At 45.3% G+C, this 22,105-nt stretch overlaps 1 long non-coding RNA gene across 3 annotated transcripts; it reads left to right on the forward strand.

The window, feature by feature from the left end:
• The first annotated feature begins 788 nt into the window (after window positions 1–788).
• LOC125945230 (uncharacterized) lies at window positions 789–5,618 on the forward strand. 3 transcript variants are annotated; one of them, XR_007466719.1, is made up of 3 exons: window positions 789–866; window positions 1,808–1,928; window positions 3,126–5,618. It is a non-coding gene; the product is annotated as an uncharacterized LOC125945230 (long non-coding RNA). The 3 variants fall into 3 exon arrangements; XR_007466721.1 differs by having other exon boundaries at window positions 799–1,153; XR_007466720.1 differs by having other exon boundaries at window positions 808–1,125.
• The last annotated feature ends 16,487 nt before the right edge of the window (window positions 5,619–22,105 follow it).

Genomic DNA, 22,105 nt, shown 5'->3' on the forward strand with positions numbered 1-22,105 from the left:
TGTTCGACTGCGATTGGCTCCCTTCCACAGATTGAGCAAAGAAGCCAATCGCGACCAAGAAATTTGACCCAGATCGGCCTCGATCACGATCAAAAGTGCGCCGCGTGGCCCCCGTATTAGGCACTGGAATGAAGCCGTGTTTGAAAGAATAACAATTAAATGTAGCCTCTGCCACTACATACGAGAAAATATTGCATCAGAAGAGCTGACAATTCTCGCAACCTATTGGGAAATGTGCCGAAAAAGGTGTACCAAAATGCGTTATTTTACTGATGTGTGCATTGGTTCACATTAGACTGGAATGCCAAGTCCTCAGGTGATGCAGGAAACCGGCGAAACGTGAACATATCACATCGGCAGTGGTCTCGCGGAGTGCTGTGTTGTGGACACACTTAGTCCCCAAAGTCGTTAATTTCCGCTGGTTGTTTGTGCACCCATAAAATGCACAGTGCTGGCCTGTAGCCTTTTGATGAGTATATATGTCATTATTCACGAGCGTAAGTTATCCGTGACAAAAATAAACGGAAACATCGAAGGAAAGCTACCACTCCGCAATGCAAGCGCAAGGCAAGCTCACAGTCCAGACCGAACAGGCAACAGTGACACATACTCTCCACGCCAGACCGTCGGAAGCGCCCTCGTGAAAACGTCTATAGAGTGCACTGCGGCACAGGAGACGCTGCCTTTTTGCTTTTTGAAATAGCTACTCTCGAACTCGGACACTATGGTTCGCGCCTCGTTCGCGCGCGCATTGTGAGCATTCAAGTTTCGTTTTTTGCACTTGCAAGTTGCTGAAATTGCGGACATTGCAGGGTTGGGCTTGATGACATTTGTTGCTCAGCTGCCGCGACACATTTGGAGCAAAGGTGAGTGTCGTGCGATTGCCCGTTCTCTAGCTGACACTTGTAAAAACAACCGGTTGCGCATTTGAGCTGTGGCCGATGTGATCTCGAAATTCGAAGGAGCACGAAACGGTTGTCGCAGGTCTCGTAGTGATCGCAGGATAATTTATTCGTTCGTGCCTTCAACAAGTACTATCACAGTTCCTACGCGTTACCCCGATGTAAAACGAACGGCGGAAGCGTTCACGCGCCGGAAAATGCATGCACTCAACTAGCTCTATCGGTGAATGCCGTCCTTTGGTATATATCTCGTGCGTAGATCTTTGTTTCTCCATCTCTATGGGATGACTACGCTATGCGCCTCTTATTTACCCATGCAATTCAATTACCTTGCTGCTGCATTCAATTACCTTGCTCACTGCTTGCGCTGACCGCGGTAGGTGCGTCAGAGGCTTTCATTTGTTGCAGTGAGATAAAGAAAGCGTATTTCTTTCACTTACAGCTTCTTAGCAACTCTTTTGAGAGCCGTGGAGTTAAATCGTGCAATGTGTACGTTGTGAGCAAGCTGTTAACCAAACCTGCTTTACTGCTGCTGTCACTTTTACGGGCACCTTCAAAATTAAACATATATGAGTGTATGAATTCAGCTCACTTTTCTATACACATCCGTTGCTTTCGTTGTTCGTAGATCATGTGCGTACCTTTGCAACCGTAATCGACATTGTAAAAACAGCAGGAAGGCAGATGACACATACTGTGTCCGCCTTAATTGTTGTCTGTGCTGTTTTTATAATGTAAACAACTCCACACACTTGCTGTTTACACCAAAACAATCTTGATATTTTTTTTTCTTGTAGGAGGATTTGCTTCTAACTGCGGCAGTGACGTTGTGTATTGTCCTCAGGAACGCTTGCGGTGTGCACATTTGTCTAATTTGTTTCACTGTGCTGCTGCTGTCTTTACAGCTTCTGCTTATTTCCTTTGGCCGCACCTTATATTTGTTGTCTTTGTCAACATCTGACCTGTTTCTGCCTTGTTGAAAGCAAGTGGCCACAAGTACTGCTTAGTTTGCTCAGTCTAAACCTGGTATGTATATCTATTTGCTAAGGGCATGCTTCTGCTCCTTTAAAGGTTGCTTTAACTAATAGTGGTTTGAGTCATTGTGTATGACACCAGATAATTATTGTTCTAAAATGGTGGCAAAGCTTGTCCGTGCACAGATTTAAAGTATGGAGATGCTAAACATTAAAATGTTCCAAGTTGCCACAAAGTATTACACGCATTTAAATTTGCAGTCGCAAAAGACGTACTAAAAGTATAATCCACAAAATTTGCTTCGAGGTGTCTTGTGACAATGAATTGTAGAGAAAGAATTCTATTGTGAGTTGCCAATGCTTGTCGTGAGCTCTAGCCCATTTTTCTATGCAGCCACTGTTGCTTCGTTGTCTGTGCTTGTTACTAACAAGAAATTGAGCTCCGTGGTTCCCCTGATTTTTGTAGCTCATAAAGTGCAAATGTCTCGACATTGGCAGCCTTAGTGCCTCAAGGTAGAACACGAGTGTTCATTGGCCAGTTGCCTGCTTTTAAGATAATGTTGTATTTAATGTCAGGGGTTTAAAGGATACTTCACATCTGCCATCATGGCTGTTAGTTCTGCTGCCTAGCACTTCCAGGACAAAGTTTGGTACACATGTGAAACTATCCAAGAAAATGGACATTGGTACAACTGCTGACGTAGCTCACTTGGTAGAGCATCGCAAGCGCAAAGCAGAAAATGTTGGTTAAACTCCAACCGGCAGCAAGTTGTCTCTTAATGCAAAGCATTATCATGGTCTATTTTCGAATTTCTTAGTACACCTGCCCAGGTAGCTTCATTAATAATTAGTAATGCTCCTGATGGTGGGTATTGAACGCGAGTCCCTAGTGCAGCAGCCCAATTATTTGCCCATTAGGCTACAGATGCATGCATAGCTCGCCAGATTAACCGCACTGGTTCTCTCGTAGCAGCTAATGCTTTCAGGTGTTATGTGACACTCGCAGAGTTTGGGATTCACCCGTTTCAGCTCATATGCAACATATAAAGCAGGTGTTGTGTTTGCTTTGGTGACGCGTTGTGCGTGCAATTGTTTTTGGTTTCTCTATTTTGGTGTATTGTGCTTTGTATTCGATATGGTGCTGGGCATTACCTCAATCACAGCTTCGATGCTGTGCCCAAAGAAAAAAACATTTTTAAGCAGGTGCTCGAGTGACGTGAAGCTCACTCTCCCTCATTCTCTCTTGCAGGTAGTGCATCCAGTTTAGCGCCGTGCACATGTGTACGGACGCGTGCACGGACGTAACGCTGCTGCCCATCGCGAGTCGTAAGCGAAAAAAAAGGCCGACTGAAAAAAAACAACAAGAAATATAATAAGCTGCACGATCAACAGATTTTTGAAGAGACCGTTTCAACAGAGATATCTGAAGCAGATCGTTATTGGATATGAAGAAATGTGCAGTGGATAACAGCAAAACATGTGGTAACCGACTGACTGACGGTAGTAAGGCTCACAGCCTAAGTTTTTCACTATTTACACCGATAATGTAGCACGTATTTGCGCAATTAAATCACCTGCTATGCGCAGCAACCGCACTCAATTGAAGCCGCCAACGCAGCGATGCACCATTTGCTATTTCAGGATCACGAAAAACAATGTATTCACCGAAGTACAGCGGCGGTTGACCTGTCGGCAAGCTGTTAATTCACATATGGCGAAAGCAAATGTCACGGAGTCCAAGCCCACGAAACTGCGCTCACAAGAATATCGCGCACGCTTGGGCCTTTCCGACATGCACAATAGCGCACGCAGAGCGTGGTGCAGCCGACACCCGACATTCGTGACTGATCTACGTTCGAGAGTAGCTATTTCAAAAAGCAAAAAAAAAAAAAGAAACAATGTGACGTCGCATCCGGCAAAGGAGAGTTGTTCTCCTTTCTCACCTTCTCTCAGCTCAGGCATGCGCAGCGACCACGGAGCCCTCGGGGGCGACGTTCAGGTTATACGAACGTCCGTGAAAGCATTGCTTTCGAGCAAACCTTTTCAAATTAAGTTTTCGCTCATGTCCACGAGATAGCAAATTTCAGTGTTACATTAGCCGCTATATTTTCCAATTTCATGTGACCTAGCTACCTCAGGTTGCATTTACGCGCCGAGGCTTTTAACAAAAATAGTTGTCAGCTGAAAATCAAAGCGGTGGTGCCACTATTTGGATGTTGTGATATTTGTGAAATTGATTATATTTTTCCCCTAGTCATGCTAAACTACTTACCGGTCACATGCTTGGACTTCTGAAGGAGCACTTGAAAGGTTTTCCTTCCAACCCAGTATTGTAACTGACACCTGTCAGAGGTATGAGAGTGGTATTTGCCCTGCAGCACTGCCATGAGTTCAAGATCCAGATGTGTCTCATGTAATAACTGTGCTCGCCGACTGTCTCTATCCGTATGTCACTAGAAAGTACAAAGGATACATTTCTGAATTGTTGCAACATTTATTTTTCGTTAAATGCTCAAAATATTTTTTTCTTTTCCTGATCAATAAGGACTTGCACAGATTGCAGATTTGCATAGTTTGGAAAAAGCATTGCATAGTGGGCCTGTAGGTTTTTTTGAATTTATTGTTACCCTTCAGACTGGCCAAATATGTTGACAGCAACAGCGAATACCTCCTTGCTGTATTTGCATTTCTTTGGAATGTCTGTTCCGTGTTCTTCATAACAGTACATGGTGCCATTTAGTTTTCTACCGTGTCGAATTGTGCACTGACACTTTCAAGTGAGCAAGTGTAGGTTTGTATTGCAATGGAAATAACAACATGAGTGCTTCTTCAATTGTCTTCCATCACCGCCTCGCTAGTGCCTTCTTCAATGTGCAAGAATGGCTTGTAACAATATTGTTAAGTGTTTCATGTGAGCATATGGAATACAATAATTTTCTCTTTTTCTCTGAACATATTCAGCCGGAAAAACATGTTGACAGCTATGCCTTTTTCATGTTGGCCATAGCATTTTGTAGATAATGGTGTGACAGCTTGGGAAGTGTCTGAAGAGTATTGTTAGTTGGTGCATAATCATATTGTTGCTACTGGGAGGATCACAGGCACTTTTTTTTTCATACTATTAACATGTTTCCATTTTTCTTTTTGTGACTCAATCATAAGTAGACCTGGTCACTTTTTTAGTTTGTCATTTACTTTTGTTACACATCAGTATTATATACTATCAATTAAGTTGGGATATGAAGCCATTTGATGTTGCATTCGTGGAGAATCCTGGCCAATCCCTCGTCATGGGTGTGCCATATTTCATAGGCAACACTCATTATATAGTCTCTCTTCTTGTGGTAAGAGTGTATCCCAAAGCCTGTTTTGGATGCTTGCAGAGCAGTTGAGATTTAGACATCAATGCCAGCTCACAAAGCACCTCATACGGTAATCAGCCAGCCGCCTCCGCAGATGGGGAATTCTGCAGTTTGCAATCATACTGTTTCGGTTGTCCTTGGCAGAGATTTCAATTGTACACAGTGGGAATATATTGTAGGACCATATAAAAATAATGCGATGACAATGGCCATGTGGCTTAAATTATAGTAGATTACGACCAGCATTAGCTCAAGCGCTGCTAAAGGTGTGTGGTATGTAAAAATTAATAAAGTGCTGGTTTTAAATTAAAGTGCAGCCTAGCAGGTTTCGAGAACTTTTACTCTGGCAGAATGACAAAATAAAATTATTTGAAATCAGTGATGCCACGCTGATGAGGCTTGGGCATGAATATCCTCTAGCCAAATTCACAAGGATCTTAAATGAATTCTTCACTAGGCTCAACAGTTTTGTTGTTTCCCTATATTGTTTCTATAGGAACAGTGCACAACAAAAATCTTGCGGCTTCCTGTTGTCTTAACACCCTATAATTGCCTTAGATCCATGGTTCTCAGCCATGGATGTGTCGGTGACCCCTTGTGGATTGGTGGAAGTGATGGGGACCACTTGCAATGACGGGAGAGGGGGGGGGTATAAACTAACACAATATTAGGCGTGAAACAGGTGCCTTTTATTGCTACTTTGCAAAGAATGGTCAAACAAAAGTGCCACTTCAACTCAGTCTGGACAGCTTGTCAATACATGATGCAGTCACGCTTAAGCAGAGTCACATATCTGCAGCCACATTCAACCTGTTTCTGTATTTGCTTTTCAAGTATGCAAGCATGGAAAAAGCATGCTTGCATGCATATGATATAAAACTGCAACAAAAGCTTTACAGCCATCTTATGTAGAAGGGAAAACATTTCTGCAGTCCCCAACCAGAATGCCTCAAGACTTGCAGTGGCCACAAACAAAAAAGAAAAACTTGGTTGCTTTTTTTGTTAGTGGGGGTTTTGCGGATCCCCCATTTGAGAACCACTGCCTTAGATGTAGAGCCATTTGATGTTCATCAATTAATATTTACACAGGATTTAGATGACGCCTTTAAAGACAAGTGTCCCTTATGCTTCCACGTAAAGAAGCACTGACATAGGAGTTTTGTGCTTAATTTTTTATATTAATCTGGTTGCACATGCCAGCTTTTAAGATCACACCATGCCGTTGAAAAGCTGGGTGTGCTTTGAGCGATTCTTAACGAATGCCAAGACCTGTTTCACTAAATAAAATATTCTTTTGGCCCTTCTCAAACATCTTAACTGAAATTAATTTAATTCTGGTGTTCTACAAGTCACAACTGTGGTTGCGGACTCCGGCTTAATTTTGATTGCCTGAGGTATTTTATAGTGCACCCAATCCACACATGCGTTCTTGTATTCCGCCCCCATCCGAATGAGAATTGTGCTGCTGAGGTCGCCACGGCCAGGATCGAACCCGCAACCTCAGCAGCACAATGCTTCTCAGACATTTCTTTGCATTGAGCACAAAATGAGTCTGCTCTACAAACTTTTCTACTGGTACTTCTCAGGGAACATGGAGCATCACCCTCACCTTCCAAGTGGCTCCTCCCATCACACATCAAATGTGCACCAAGAAAGAAAGGCCACTGTTGTGGTGCAGAGAGGCCTTGACATGTTCGGCATTCAATAGCACAATAATGGCATGGCTTACTCACAAACTGGAGCATGCATCACTTGCTTCTGATCTACCATGCCATGATGTCGTGAAATCGTGGAGCCAAACTGCCTTTGGCATTTTTAAATGTTCGCATTAAGGATAATATATTTCTTGTGCACAGAAGCAATATAAAGTTTCATAGTGTAATTAACTGATTGACAGCTACACACGCATAAGAAAAAGATTGTGCCAGGACTACTTAAACTCTGCAATCTTTAAATTAGCTTGGCCCATTCTTGCAATGTTACACATTTCAGATGAATGCAGGTCACTAATTACAGTTATGCCAGCTTTTGTACGTTTTAGACATGCAATGTTTGCCCCAGTTTTATACGGCGATCATAGATAGCCACACCACGTTGGTAGAATAATTCAGAAGTAAATTTTAGTAAAAGCACCATTTATGCCCGGGCTTAGACTATGCCAGTGTAATTTGTGATTCTCATCAGCAATACCAAATCAATAAACTTGAACGCGTTCAGAAATTGGCAGCAAGATTTATTTACTCTTCCTATCGACGAACGTAATCTGCAACAGCCCTGCTAACACGGGCAGGACTGCAAACAGTGAATGTCTGGAGAAAAATAGCCTGCCTAAAGTTCCGTTATCAGTTGAACAGTAAATTTACCTAACTCACCTGCTCCCACCTAGAAGAATGTTTTTTACCCTATAACTCACGAGTTGATGTGTACAAATATTAATTTTTTGTTCACACTATAGCTATGTGGAATAACCTTGTTCCTGAAGTTTTCAATGGTGGTGATGGCTTGACTTTTTTTGAACGGAATTTGGACTTTTATTTTTTATAAGTTGTATTATTATAGTATTTTTTTTCTTGATTATAGTTTTTTCTTCTTATAGTATTTTTTTTCTTATTATAGTATTGATGACAGATTTTAGTCTATTGTATATGCACATCCCACCCTGCAACAGCCCTTTTGGGCTTACAGTATTCTAAATAATAAAGTAAAATGGGGTTGCTCCATGTTCAGGTCTACAAGCATGGCATTGTAAATGGGCGCCAGAAGCAGCAGCTTTTCAAGGTATTTTGCTGCACCATCCAATTATTGTGCCCCTCTCCACTCGCTGGTGAACAAGGGGCTTTCAAGGTATGCTGTGCTGTTCCTAAAATGCCGCCCGAGGCGGCCGTCTGTTTTGCCTACAGGACGAAAAGTCCCTGGCCAGGAGTGCATCAAACATGCAGAAAAAGCTGTTGATTGTGCTACTGAAGTTCTAGAGATGAACTGTAGTTTTGCTCTCAGGTTGAAAAATACAGCAATGCTGTAGCAAGCAGTGTGGTGAAAGCTGTTGCAGGGCTCTTCCAAGGCATAGCCAGCACTGCATGCACATACTTTGCACGCACGAGGCTTTAGCAATAATACTTCTAGTAAATTGCATTTGTCCAGCTTCACTCTGTTTTTAACACTGGCAGGTTTTAAAATCCGTGAGAAAAGGTAGGCCTTTTTTCTTTTAATTGGCTTATGCACAAGAAAGTGTGTGTGCATGGAAGGGGGCTCCTTTATCAAGCCACATGATAAAGTGAAGCCTTGTGCATTTGTCTGCAGTCACTCACTGCGCTTTCAAACACGCAATCAGAACAGAGAGCACAGGAAAACACACAAGCAGTAGATTCAGCAATTTATTTCAAACAAATGCAGTTTTATTTTACAGAATGACCACATTCCCAAAAAGCAACCACATGCTATGCACATAATACAACCAACTTAGGTTAATTCAGCAGCTGTTAATGTGTACTACCTTTATATGTTCAAATGTTTCAAGTCTCAAAGCGTGCCCCTGCTTTGTAACTTGTCCTTTTAACTTAAATGCTAAATTTAGCACGATTACCACACTGATAGAAGAAAACTACATATTGTCACGGTATGATTCATCTAGAGGAGCATCGATGAAGAAGACGCTGATGATCTGGCGCATGCTCTCGACTATATGGTTGACGCTTGATCGCCTTGTAAATATACTGTAAATACGTTTTCCTGTTGTGTTTGCCTCCCCGTAACATCTTGGTGGAAGTGCTGGGGGTATAACGCAAGACGGAGCTTCGCAGCGGCCGCCAAGTCGCCACTCTAGTCATGTCCACCAGCGGTGAAACTGTGTCAGCGGCGGCCGCCATGCTAACAGTCGTCCTGGCTCCACCCCGTGACCCTGGGACCTTTTCCGGCACTGCTGGCGACGACGTCGACAAATGGATTCGACTCTACAAATGCGTAAGCGCACATTACAGGTGGGACCCGACCATGATGTTGGCGAATGTCATATTTTATCTAAAGGGAACGGCGAAGGCCTGGTTCGATAACAACGAAGAGGAGCTCACAAGCTGGAGCGTATGTAAGACTAAACTTCGCAAGTTGTTTGGCCAACCTGCAGGCTGCCAGCGTGCTGCCAAGCAAGAACTTGCCTCGCGTGTGCCGACGCCTACTGAGTCGTACTTGACGTACATTCAGGATGTGCTGACCCTTTGCCGGAAGGTTGACGCCAAGATGACAGAAGCCGATAAGGTTGCGCACCTGCTGAAAGGGATCGCGGACGATGCGTTTAACCTGATCGTGTTTAAAAACTCTTCGACAGTCAACGAGATTATTACTGAATGCCGACGCTTCGAAGATGCTAAAAGCCGACGTATCGCCCACCAATTCGCCCGCCTTCCGAACACGGCAGCGACATCAACGTGTGAGGATGTTCATATGCCGACTCAGCCTTCAACATCGGAGACCATCACCCGAATTGTTCGACGCGAAATTGAAGCCGCATCGCCTCGCCCGCACATTTAATGTGAGGAGAGCCCTGTGATGCCCCACCTACGATATCCCTTATACAATCCGTTGTTCGTCAAGAACTGGCAAACGTGGGCCTTCAAACCATCTGCTCTGTGAACCACCCTGACAGTTACCCTTCGGCCACCTTTAACCCTCTCCAACGCCGTTACCCCACTCCAAATTATCGCGATCCAAATGCGTGGCGGACGCCTGACGACAAGTCAATTTGCTTTCGATGTGGACGTGTTGGACACATTTCACGATATTGCCGAAGTCCTTGGCCCTCGTCTTCTCGACCCAGCTCATCCAGCTTCCGCTATCCACCCCGAAGCCAGCACCAGGTACCAAGCCAACCTGACCAAGAAACATCTGCCGAGACCACTACTACCACCAACCATTACAGCCGCTCGCCCTCCCCACGACGCCGACCTTCTCGGTCACCCCCACCACGCCGTTCCCCGTCCCCGTCTTACTCCCGGCGTTTTCCTTCGGGAAACTAACGGCTGCAGCTCCTGGAGGTGATGCTGCTATTCCGTCCTGCTCTCCAATTCCTCTGTTGACGCTCCCTACCAATCAGAACTTGATTGACGTTGAAGTGGATGGCCTACCTGTTACTGCTTTGATTGACACCGGCGGCCATATTTCTGTTATGAGTTCTCACCTCCGCCGGCAGTTGAAAAAAGTTATGACCCCTGCCCCATCACGTGTTGTCCGTGTGGCCGACGGTGGTACGTCTCCCGTAGCTGGCCTTTGTACCGCACGTGTCAGTGTAGCCGGCCGTCAAACTTCTGTTTTGTTCACCGTCCTCGTCTGCTGTTCCAATGACGTCATCCTCGGTCTTGACTTTTTGTCCGCCCACTCCGCCCTCATCGCTTGTTCCGCTGGTACTGTACAGCTTGACCTATCAAGTGTAATTGATCAACCCAGACCAATCAAGAGTCGGCTCTGTTCTGCTGAGCACGTCCATTTGCCGCCGCAAGCCGTGACTTGTGTTGCTGTGACGCCCTCTCCACCAGTCCCCGACGGCGATTATGTGCTCGCTCCCATCACCGCCGTTCTGTTGACGCACAGTGTTGGTTTGCCTCACACTGTTATAACTATAAGGGACAATCTTACTTGTCTTCCTGTGATTAATTTCGGACTGTGTTCACAAGTGCTCCCACAAGGCATTTCACTCGCTATGCTGACGCCCTCCTACGATTACGTTATCTCGACCTTGTCTCCTCCGGATGCTGGTCGCTCGCACACCACCGATATCCCGTCTTCTTCGCCAGGTCTGTCTCCTCCCGACCTGAAGAAAATGATTGCTCCAGACCTTTCGCCCCATCACGCTGACGATCTCCTTCGACTCCTCTTCTCTTATAGGGACGTCTTTGACCTTTGCGACCGTCCTCTGGGTCAAACCTGCGCTGTCAAACACCGCATAAACACTGGCGATGCCCATCCGATCCACCGACGGCCATACCGCGTCTCTCGAGCTGAGCGCCGCATCATTCAAAAGGAGGTCGACAAGATGCTTGCCAAAGATATAATCGAGCCGTCCTGCAGCCCTTGGGCTTCTCCTGTGGTTCTTGTTAAAAAGAAAGATGACAGTTGGCGATTTTGCGTGGACTACCGACATCTCAACAAGATCACCAAAAAAGACGTGTACCCGCTCCCACGCATAGACGACGCCCTGGATTGCCTTCACGGCGCCAAGTATTTTTCTTCAATCGACCTTCGGTCAGGGTACTGGCAGATCGCCGTTGATGACATGGACCGTGAGAAGACCGCTTTTGTTACCCCTGACGGCCTTTATCAGTTTAAAGTCATGCCTTTCGGCTTATGCAACGCCCCGGCCACCTTCGAACGCATGATCGACACCCACGGTTTTAAATGGTCCATTTGCCTGTGTTATCTTGATGACGTCATTGTATTTTCACCGAACTTTGAAACGCATCTCGACCGACTTTCTTCTATCCTTTCTGTTTTTCGCAAAGCCGGCCTGCAACTTAATTCATCTAAGTGCCACTTCGGACGTCAGCAACTTATCATGCTCGGTCATCTCGTCGACTCAACCGGTGTTCGCCCCGACCCTGACAAAGTTCGAGCTGTGCAGCAGTTCCCCGTTCCGACTTGCACAAAGGAAGTTCGTAGCTTTCTGGGACTGTGCTCCTACTTCCGTCGTTTTGTGAAGAATTTCGCGGAAATTGCACGCCCTCTCACAAACTTACTGAAGAAAGGCGTCATGTTTTTTTGGGGTGCTGCACAGGCTGCCGCCTTCTCTACCCTCATCACGTCGCTCACTACACCACCAGTCCTGGCTCATTTCGACAGCTCCGCTCCAACAGAACTCCGCACCGATGCCAGCGGCTACGGAATCGGCGCTGTTTTAGTCCAGCATCAGAATGGGCATGCCCGTGTTGTCGCCTATGCTAGCCGTCTCCTTTCCTTAGCCGAACAGAACTACTCTATTACAGAACGGGAGTGTCTTGCTCTCATTTGGGCGGTGGGCAAATTCCGCCCCTATTTACATGGCCAGCATTTCACTGTCACTACCGATCACCACGCACTTTGCTGGCTTTCGTCGCTTAAGGATCCCAATGGGCGTCTTGGTCGCTGGGCACTCCGGCTCCAAGAATACACTTACTCTTTTTCTTATAAATCTGGCCGATTGCACCGGGATGCTGACTGTTTGTCCCGCAATCCCGTGGATCCGCCTGAAGCCTCCAATGACACGCCTGCATGTGTACTCTCTCTGCTTTAAGCCACATCCGTGATGAACAGCGCCGTGATCCCATTTTAAGTGAGCTTATTCAGAAGCTGGATTCCGCAGCGCCCGATCCTTCCCTTCGCCTCTTCGTGCTTAAAGATGACACGTTATATCGCTACAACGTCCACCCGGACGGACGCGAACTGTTGCTCGTCGTTCCTACGCATCTGCGCTTGAGCGTTCTCGGCCAGCTACATGACGCCCCGACCGCTGGTCACCTTGGAGTTTCCCGGACCTACGATCGCGTTCGGCGTCGCTTCTTTTGGCCCGGTCTTTACCGCTCCGTTCGTCGCTACGTAGCTGCTTGTGAACCCTGCCAACGCCGAAAGAAACCACCTAAGCCTCCTGCTGGCCTCCTTCAGCCCCTTGACGTCCCATCTGACCCCTTCTTCCGAGCTGGCCTTGACCTCCTCGGTTCTTTCCCGACCTCTACTTCTGGAAACAAATGGATTGCCGTTGCTACGGACCACTCCACCCGCTACGCAATTACACGCGCTCTCCCTACCAGTTGTGCTACGGACGTCTCTGATTTCCTGCTACACGATGTCATCTTACATCACGGAGCCCCTTGTCAACTCCTCACTGACCGTGGCCGTTACTTCCTCTCCAGAGTTATCGATGACCTGCTTCGCTCCTGCGCGACAAAACACAAATTTACGACGGCTTACCACCCGCAAACTAACGGCTTGACTGAGCGCTTCAACCGGACGCTTACTGACATGCTTTCTATGTATGTCTCATCTGACCATCAAGACTGGGATGTTGCGTTGCCCTTCGTTACATTCGCTTACAATTCCTCCCGTCATGATACTGCTGGTTTTTCACCCTTCTATCTTCTGTTTGGCCGTGACCCAACGTTACCTTTTGACACTATCATCCCCGATGCCGTCCATTTGCCAACTGAGTACGCTCGTGATGCCATTTCCCGAGCTGATGAGGCACGCCAAATTGCTCGCCGTCGCCTTACTACATCGCAAGGCCACCAGAAGCACCGCTACGACTCCCGTCATCGTGATGTTATCTATACTCCGGGTGCCCTTGTGCTTCTATGGACTCCCGACTCGGCGTGTTGGACTATCAGAAAAATTGCTTTCGCGGTACTCCGGACCCTACCGTGTCTTACGCCGTGTAACAGACGTCACGTATGAGATTGGCCCGCTCGAGTCTTCCTCGCCAACCGTTTCATCACCTACTGACGTTCACGTATCCCGCCTTAAACCTTACCACTCGCCTGGATCATAGCAAGCACCGTGACGGTGCTTGAGCAGCCGGGGGTCATGTCACGGTATGATTCATCTAGAGGAGCATCGATGAAGAAGACGCTGATGATCTGGCGCGTGCTCTCGGCCATATGGTTGACGCTTGATCGCCTTGTAAATATACTGTAAATACGTTTTTCTGTTGTGTTTGCCTCCCCGTAGCAATATTAAAATGGCAACTCCTTGTTGAACAGAAAAGTGTATACAGTAGACTTCCGTTAATCCAACTCCGGTTAATCTTTCGGTTAATTCGACTCTGACCAAAGATCTTGGCCAGCTCCCATGCAGTTCTACGGCCCTAAACATTTGTTATTTTGATCCTAAAATTGGCATTCGCCAGATAATCCGAACTTGACCAAGCTACAGGCATGCACCTGACTCCAATAACGACCCCTTTTAGTGGCAGCGTCTGTTTCAAGATTTTCAAGCCATAACGGTAGCTCACAATGTCCGATTATGGTATTGACCTGGTTCTAAAGGGCACATTTTGTTTTCGAAGGAAATTAAGCCGGAAACTGCCTGCACTGTGCACTCGAGTGGGAAACTAAAACTGCATTTGCAGCATTCATACACTTTACCTGCATAACACGGCTTTGTTGCAGCGAGGGTGACTTTAGAAAATCAGCTTACATTCTCAAAAATAAGGTATGCGTTAGGTTTATACTTGGGTTTGAAGTTTTAAGTCATTTGCACTTCAGTTTTATAGTTTGGAAAAATAGAAAGTTGGCGCACGTTTGTCTCGGAGGCGAGTCAATTACATACTGCCATATGAATCAGCGGTGTTTTAGCATTTTTTTTAATGTTCAATTCGACCCACCGGATAATTGGATGAATTTCGTTGGTGCCGTCAGGGTAGAATTAACGGAAGTCAACTGTAGAAAGCCCATGCTGATGCACCAGGAAAGTAACCTATACTGCCTCACTGCATGTCGTCTTGCTTAGTCAGCAAAAAAGCATAGAAAAGTAAGCTATGCTGCCTCACTGCATGTAGTCTCGCTTAGTCGGCGAAAAAGCATGGAAAATGTGGCTCACACAATGTCCACAAATGTTATGTTGCAGATTCAGTCATCCATCTTATCCAATCTTTACAGTGTAGCCATATCACCAATTGCTTAGCCTCCTATTTCCCAAAAAGTCATTGCCAAAAAAAGTGATATGATTCACGTTTTTTGCCATCCAAGCAGTGTTTATTGTTGTTTATTATTGCTTTCTGTAACCTAACCTGCATGTTAACACTGAGCTATATGGCAAGCTTACTGAAAGCTAAAAAAGAATACTGGGCATTTACTTCTCCAAGTTATTTTTTTAGACATAAAAAGTTTGGTGCTTGATGGCGAGCCGCATTTGCGGAATGCTTGCAAAAACAGTAGCTTACATTGTCTTTCACTAGAATAGAGATATTAGCATCGCTGAGAAAGCCACTGCCTACTTGCCTGTGAGCAAGCTGTGGATCTGTTCATTGCAGATCCAGAAATAAAACAAAGAGGGCAGGCGAAAATGAACTATTCTGTATCATGTACATTTTCTCTCAATTTACATACTTACTTTATGATGCCAGCTGCTAGAGTTTTAAAAAGAACTTCGCAGAGAAACTTCATCGAGTATCTTCACGTGACCTGAACTTCCACGAACTCACCAGGAACCAGATAAAGAGCAGCAAGATTGGTCACAACTTGAATTTAACAATACTACTAAAGAGTCACGCGACACAGCATATATCTTGCATTGCATTACCACAAACATGGCTCCACACAATAGTTTTCTCTGAAAACATATGTGAATGCAGGGAACTGCAGTACGTTTACCATTGTAGTGAAGTTGATCAGCTCGATCACAGAGAAGAGAAAGGAATGACAAATTGTCCTCCAGCCTACCCCCTCCCAAAATGGCAATTCTTTCTGACCAGATCAATCTTATATGTATTTTTATTTAATATATATACAATGAGTATGGATATTGTATCGGAGAGTAGATAAGAGTTGGTCAGCAATGTCAAATGCACACAACCTGTGGCTTACAAAAGAAATGAAACTGGTCACTATTTAGTGACAGTTTTCTTTTGTGTGTAACAACTTGGCTCTTGACAAGTTTCTCATTCTATAAAGGTTTATACAGTGAAATATTTGGAGGCATTTGAGGTATCACCTGACCCAAGGGACTTCCAGTGGCAGCCTGTCTGGATCTCAAGATTCCGGACACACACCAATATACAGCACATCTGACTGCAGCTGTAGGAAAACGAGGGATAAGGATTGATTGTGAGATTCATGGCAGTTCCGAAGTGTTTAACTTAGTACCTGCTATATACGAGGTCGAGACTATGCCACTAGACCACTGCTGTGCTGCAGTCGCCATAATATTAATTACTCATTGTGCAGCTGGGCTTGTTGGTAAAGATAAACAGAACGCCAACTCAAGTGACCACCGTGTGTGTCTGCTCATCCGTGTTCTCATGCTGTGGCTCAGCCTTGAATGCATGTGCTTGTCCGCTGAATTATCGTCCCATCTCCTTAACCAGTACTATTTGCAAATTACTCGAACATATAATACACACTCAAGTCATCAACTTCCTTGAAGACCATAACATTATTTTCAAGTATCAGCACGGTTTTCGCAAGGGCTACTCATGCAAAACCCAACTAGCTGGATTTATTAGTGACATACATGCATTGATAGACGCTGGGTTTCAAGTTGACGCAATAATTTTAGATTTTTCCAAGGCATTTGATCGTGTTCCACACCATAGGTTGTTACTTAAACTTTCACAGCTTAACATTCATCCTACTATAATTGCATGGATCACCGATTTTCTCTCATCTAGAATTCAATTTACATCAGTTAACAATTCTAACTCATCTTATGCTGATGTTACGTCTGGAGTTCCACAAGGCAGAACACTTGGACCTTTACTCTTTCTAATCTATATTAATGATTTACCCAGTTGCGTGTTATCCAAAATCAGACTATTTACAGATGATTGTGTACTTTATCGATGTGTAACAAGTAACACTGATAATCACTTACTACAAACTGACCTGGAGGCAATAAGTGCATGGTGTTCTAATTGGTTAATGCCATTAAATATTTCCAAAACTAAACTCTTGTCTTTCACCAATAGGCCACGAATTCCAACAACCTACTCCCTTGATAACAACGCTGTGGAACTCTCCACAACTTACAAGTACCTTGGCATCAATCTTCAGTCAAACTTATCATGGAATAATCACATTAATCTTACCCTTGCCTCTTCTAACCGCACTCTCGAACTTATTAAACATAACTTAAAAGAAGCCCCAATGCATGTTAAAAAACTAGCGTACACAACATTAATCCGTCCTAAACTAGAATACGCGTCTGCCATTTGGGATCCCGAACAAACTTATATCATCAGCAACATCGAAGCCTTGCAAAACCGTGCTGCGCGATTCATTTTTTCAGATTATTCACGTTACACCAGCGTCACCTCGTTAAAGAATAAAGCTGAGTTGGACACCTTAGCACTTCGCCCTAAAATTTCTCGCCTATCACTTTTCCATAAGCTTTATCACCATCCATCACTTCATGATGATTTCTTTCAGTCACCACCAGTTATCTTTACACGTCGTGACCATCCATACAAAGTCAAACGCATTAACTGCCAGTCATTCCATTATGCATATTCTTACCGCGCACAATAACTTACCATCAGACATTGCCACGGAACCTGACTTGGCTAAGTTTCAAGATTTAATTCGCTCACGACTTGTCAACTAATCTTATTATTATTATCTTGGGACTTTTACAGTGTTTTCGATGTTTGTTGCTGTTTTGCTTTTCATTGCAGTTGCCTTATGTTGTCCTAATATGTACTAATGTTTTCTCTGAAATAATTGTGACTTATTTTGTATATTACCTATGTTTCACTCTATTATTACTTTTGTTATATTGTCTTGTTTTTAATATGATGTATAATCTATGACCAGTGCCTGTGACCCCTCCCCCCCCCATGTAATACCCTCATGAGGGCCTTTGGGGGTATTTTGAATTAAAAAAAATCTGTAGTTTCAACACTGGCTACTATATTTTGACGACTAATATAATTTATGTTTTTTAACTTATAGCCAACTACATAATGTACCTCGTACTACATTCTGAACGTTGCTGCACTGTAGTGGGATTTCTGTGTAACGCACTGGCCTCTACCGCCAAATGCCTGAAAAATGAAAAAAATAATTATGTAGATCCCACACACTGTGGGGATTTATGTTTAGGGTTCTGCCGAGCATTGCAGCATTGACCAACGTGTTTGTGTATGGCGGGTGATGTGTGACAAGCATTGCGAGGAGAGTACAAAGGCCCTTCGCTTTTGTACTCTCCTTGCAATGGTAGTATAATATAAAGGTTTCTTTGCCTCTTCCTGCCTACACTGTGGTGGCTACTGTTTTGCCGAGTGGACAGCATGGCTTATGCGGTATGCACAAATGGTTATGTGCCCATTCTGGGCCCGTCTGCTGATTTGGGCATGGGTCACTGTGGCACAAGGAGTATAGTATCATTATATGTAGTATTAAGATGAATGTCATACTTTTCTGTGCATACACCTCTTGTCAACATTTTTCACTCAACGAGCACATACCACCTTCACCCTCAATGCAAAGGTAGTACAATGTCGCACAGTGCCCATGTTGTGGAAGCTGCTACAATGAAGGGACTGGGAAATGTGGGTGAATCGCAAAGCTGGAGCAGTCTAAAACACCTCGAAGTGCTGCCACAAAGGAAGAATGGGAGAAACTGACATGCTCTCAATTTGACGAGCAACTTGTACATGCACACATGCTCCGACACATATCGTGCACCATAATGCATGGGCCACTACCTCATATAACTAGCTACACATTGGCGAGCGCAAAGTATGTGCACAACAGCGGCCTAATGGCTAAAGCGTTGGGCTGTTATGTTGGGAGACAGGTTTGGACTCGCTGCCAGACATATTTTTGTTTTCAATCGGAAAGACTAACAGGAGCCGGGACATAAAATTGCCTACTGCAAAGTGCTTGGTATGAAGAAAGAATTCTTAGCATTAAAAATGCTCAAATCCAGCACATGCAATATTTAGTAAGTACTTTTCCACACACCTAAACTGCTTTGTGGTGGAGCACGGTGCAAGTGTGGTGGCTTTGCCACAAGGTTGACGTGCATAACAGTAAAGAGCAATGCAATAACAGCGGCTTTTTCACATAACCAAGGTTCATTGCGGTGCAGCACAGTGCAACAACCGCGGCTTCCACACAAAGCTAAGGTGCATAATGCTACAGCAAGATGGAGTAATGTTTTTCACAGATGCAATGTAGAGGCTGTTTGCGTGCACTTCAATGTTTTTATAATCAACTAAAGTGGTTGTGAATCTTGCGACCATATGGCTAGGCGAAACGAAAAAGCGTCTGTCTGTCGCCTGTGTACAGATAACTATCAGCATTGGCTCGAGCATCGTTGTCTCTTCCGAAGCTGGCTTGTTGGCACCCCTCGGGTTTCGCTCATGCCACTGCTCCCGCGTTCGTTGTCTTCTTCCACAGCTGGCTCCGTTGCGGCTCATAATTCCAGCGTAGAATTTCACTTCTCTTGTGACGTCGTAATGGGGAGGCCGCATGAGCCATTGCTTAAGGAGGTATGAGCCATTCGTTGTCTTACGTGACGGACGGATTTAATTTCAAAGAATCACAAGCAGCGGCAATGGCGGGCAAATGCTGCTAGCCACACCGCCAAGCAAACGTGAGACATCGAACGCAGGCAACAACGGCGGACACACTTTCAGTGACGTCGTTCTCTCCGTCGCAGCCAAACGTGTGTAACCTCATTAAGAAACACAAAGACGTAATTAACCCAGTCATAAACACTGCGGCCGCACGTTTCAGCTTTGCTGGTTAACCATCTGTATGGAGTGCTTGGGCGGTGATTTTTTCTTTTTTGTGTTTCTTTTCTTCACTTTTCAGACTGCAGAATGCTTCAGGGTTCGTACACAATATTTGAATGGAAATTCAAGGACATTTCAAGGATTTCAAGGATGCAAAAAGGCAGAATTCAAGGAGTGTTAGCGTAATTTTATTTCCTCACATGACTTAGGAAAGGAGCCCTATTTTCGCATTAATTTCTCTTTCAAGAGCTGTTATCTCCGCTTCTTTTTCTTTGGCTGTTCGACGGAAACTTCGTCGCCTTTCGCCTTTCTGGTGGCTCTTCAAGGCAGATTCCCCCATCGTTGCAATGTCGACCGTCTTCTGACATTATGCGCACATTGCTCGATAAGGATCGCTTGGTTCCGGTCTCACCCAGTGACGATAGTTCGTATGTTGCAGCCACGCAGGCTGAAACTTGCACTTCCCGCCTGGCATCTTGTCAAAGTAAACACACAACGCAAACGCGAACTTCACTGAAATGGCGCGCACGAAGCCGACAAACGGCCCGACTATAGTACCTAAAAGACACATACTAGTGTGCCGAGAGCGGGTGTCGCGGTAGCACCGAGTGTGATGCCTGCCGCCGCCGGCCGCTTGGTGCGCTGCACTTCGAGACTGTGCCGGACCATGCTGAGACATGGGCGGACTTCAGGCAAGACACGACGCGAGTCTCCCCATTTGCCCGGCGATCTGCCTCTTATGTTCTTGTCCCAATCCGCAATACGTTCGGGGTCTGCGGACGCGCTGGGTAATGAGATGAGCCGTTTCTTTCCGCGTCTCTGGGAAATCGCGGTTTCGCGACCTGTTCAAAGTTTCTTTAGACAGACGAGTGCACACATAGATGCAAAAAACCCACTCACAATAAGAAAAGACTGCAACGAAAGCGGCAGCAAGGCGAGAAATGAACTAAGCATTGCAATCGACGCGTAGCAATCAACGCATCGCAAACGAACGCGAGTCGAACACCGCAGGATTTAGCATGATGCCGACAGGCATCGCCGTCTGGTGGCCCCCGGCGGTAGGCATCACGGCCCGCGCCACCGTCCCGCGTTGGAGACTCTCGGTGGACGGCACACTAGAGTATATTCTAGGCACTATACGCAAGCCGAGCGAGCGATGTCTCGCATTGGATTGGATTTCCAATGCATATTAGTTGCCAGACGACGTAGGGGCTGCGAGATTTAAAACCGAGACTTCCTGATGTTGCCCTTTAGTCAACACAGCTTGTTTTCATGGGCATTCGTAAGGGAAAGGGCCTTAAATATCAGCATGACTTGCGGAGGTACATCGTTAATTTCCTCTAGCGGAACAAATCCCACGGGATTTTCAAGGATTACAAGGAGCCCACGGGTATTCAAGTACTTTCAAGGGCCCTTGAACTTATACTGTCAATATCAAGGATATTCAAGGATTTCAAGGGGCTGTGCGAACCCTGATGCTTATTTCTACATTCATCATCATCATCAGCCTATATTTTATGTCCACCGCAGGACGAAGGCCTCTCCCTGCGATCTCCAATTACCCCTGTCTTACACTAGCGTATTCCAACTTGCGCCTGCAAATTTCCTAACTTCATCATCCCATCTGGTTTTCTGTCGACCTCGACTGCGCTTCCCTTCTCTTGGTATCCATTCTGTAACCCTAATGGTCCACTGGTTATCCATCCTACGCATTACATGACCTGCCCAGCTCCATTTCTTCCGCTTAATGTCAACTAGAATATCGGCTATCCCCGTTTGTTCTCTGATCCACACCGCTCTCTTCCTGTCTCTTAACGTTAGTCCTAAGATTTTTCGTTCCATCGCTCTTTGTGCGGTCCTTAACTTGTTCTCGAGCTTCTTTGTTAACCTCCAAGTTTCTGCCCCATATGTTAGCACCGGTAGAATGCAATGATTGTACACTTTTCTCTTCAACGACAGTGGTAAGCTCCCAGTCAGGATTTGGTAATGCCTGCCGTATGCACTCCAACCCAATTTTATTCTTCTGTAAATTTCTTTCTCGTGATCAGGGTCCCCTGTGAGTAATTGACCTAGATAAACATACTCCTTTACAGACTCTAGAGGCTGACTGGCGATCCTGAATTCTTGTTCCCTTGCCAGGCTATTGAACATTGTTTTTGTCTTCTGCATATTCATCTTCAACCCAATTCTTACGCTTTCTCGATTAAGGTCCTCAATCATTTGTTGTAATTCGTCCCCATTGCTTCTGAATAGGACAATGTCATTTGCAAACCGAAGGTTGCTGAGATATTCGCCGTTGATCCTTACTCCTAAGCCTTCCCAGTCTAAGAGCTTGAATACTTCTTCTAAGCATGCAGTGAATAGCATTGGAGAGATTGTGTCTCCTTGCCTGACCCCTTTCTTGATAGGTAACTTTCTACTTTTCTTGTGGAGAACCAAGGTAGCTGTGGAATCCTT

This window comes from Dermacentor silvarum, chromosome 5 (genome assembly GCF_013339745.2).
Source record: "Dermacentor silvarum isolate Dsil-2018 chromosome 5, BIME_Dsil_1.4, whole genome shotgun sequence".
Lineage (NCBI taxonomy): Eukaryota > Metazoa > Arthropoda > Arachnida > Ixodida > Ixodidae > Dermacentor > Dermacentor silvarum.